Source organism: Austrofundulus limnaeus, unplaced genomic scaffold (assembly GCF_001266775.1).
Source record: "Austrofundulus limnaeus strain Quisiro unplaced genomic scaffold, Austrofundulus_limnaeus-1.0 Scaffold502, whole genome shotgun sequence".
In the NCBI taxonomy this organism is placed as follows: domain Eukaryota; kingdom Metazoa; phylum Chordata; class Actinopteri; order Cyprinodontiformes; family Rivulidae; genus Austrofundulus; species Austrofundulus limnaeus.
Genome location: NW_013952904.1, coordinates 349,348 through 351,268, shown reverse-complemented (window position 1 = coordinate 351,268; position 1,921 = coordinate 349,348).

Here is a 1,921-nt window from a genome sequence, read left to right as displayed (position 1 = left end):
ACAATGAATTTTGGTTTTTCATTTTTTTTTCCCCAGTAAGAGGTTTTTATTTAATATAATTTGTGGACAAAAAATCACAATATATCACCTTGCTTACAGTATCGCAATATATCGGGATATATCGTATCGTGACCCCTCTGTCATGATATGTATCGTATCGCCAAATTCTTGCCAATACACAGCCCTAGTGTTCACATGATTTTGTCATGTGAACAGGGGGAATTTGAAGACATTTATTAGTCAGGTTAGATACTGATTTTAAAAGCACTACACCATTTTCCTAGTTTTCCTTTTTAAGCATTGACTGTTAAAATCCATTGTTTAACTATTGTTATGTCTTGATTAAAATAGTTTAGATACATGCCCGAAACATTTTTACAACACATAAAAAAAAAATCCATTAATCAAACATAAGTACAGGGTTTTTTCTGAGTGTCTGCGATTCAGCCGTAGGCCAGTAGTGGGCGTACCAGGCACTGAAGAAGGTGTATTTATATGTTGGAACTTCTGGCTTCTTGTCAGCGTAGGTTTCCTGCTTGCATTGAGAGCATTAAATCCTCATTCATTTCCAAACACTGGTGTTGTATGGTCCTCGTTCCTTTCACATTTCAATTTATTCARCATTATGTGTTTTCGTCTCAACTTCAGTAATGAACACTAAAATGTTCTTACACTAGCCTGTTGTGTACTAACATAATCAAACCTCTTTCTATGATCCTCCTCTCAAATCCATCAGAATTACCTTTAAAGAATTTGAAGGCTACATAATAAGAACTAGGAAAAGAAATTGCCTAAATAGTTCAGCTGTACTCGTTTTTATGAAATTTGCTACAAACTGTATACAGTATTTTTCTTGTTTACATGAATCTGGTCTTTTCATTTGTCCTGAAGTGTAAAAATAACAATAAATAATACAATTCACAATATATTTCTTAGTTTATAGTGTCACCTCCACTGGCCGTAAAGGTTCCAGAAAGGGCCTCAAAAAGGCCCATGGGCCACCAGTTGATAATTACAGTTGCAGCTTGCTTGGCGGCTCTTTTGATCGTAAAGGTTGCAGACCCCTTGATGTAACACTTTGCATWGGATCTTTTCTCAACAAAAGATCTTAATTTCAAATTGTGGAATGAATCATTGAGGGAGGGTTGGGTACGTTTTAAAACACAATCCATTTCAGTTTTCACTCAGGGAGGATGAGGTGAGKTTATCTGAAGAGTGAAAGTGAGGCAGAGTTCATCTCTGCAGCCCGACAGCAGAGCTGTGAATTATTTATCACCAATTCCACCTTTACAAACAACCGGTCACCTTCACTGCCATAAACACCGCTCCTGTTGACTGGGATCTCCCTTTTCTTTAAAGCAATCAGTTTCTAACCAAGCAAACTGCAAAACATTAAAATGCAACTCTGAAAAACAACTAATGTCTTTTTACTTGCTTCTCATCACTCACAGCCCCGAGTCCAGACCTGCGAACRAAACACTTAAATATTCTCTCTGATGCTTTCCTCTGATGGGTGGGGACTGTTTGCTAATTAAAGGGAGTTTGTGGAGRACATGAAAAGAAGACAAACACAGACTCACCTGCTGGGTGCCCCTGATTAATAATTCAAACACACCCAATGGCTGACTCACACGGACATGCAGCAGGTAAATCCCTGTATTCCTGTAAAAAAAACTATGCAACCAGAGGCAGGCATTATTCTGAAGAATGAAAGATAATCTCTTTTTAAACTAAATCCAGGCAACAGTCTAATCTGGGCAGCAAGGCCGAAGACATAAATTACTGGAGCCTCTACTGTAAAATCCTCACTATCAGTTTATAGTAACAAACCTGAAATATTTATATAAATGTTCTTTTCCCAGCAGRAGTATTAAAAATACAAAGGAGACAAATTTTTTGTCTAGAAAACTCAACAAACATC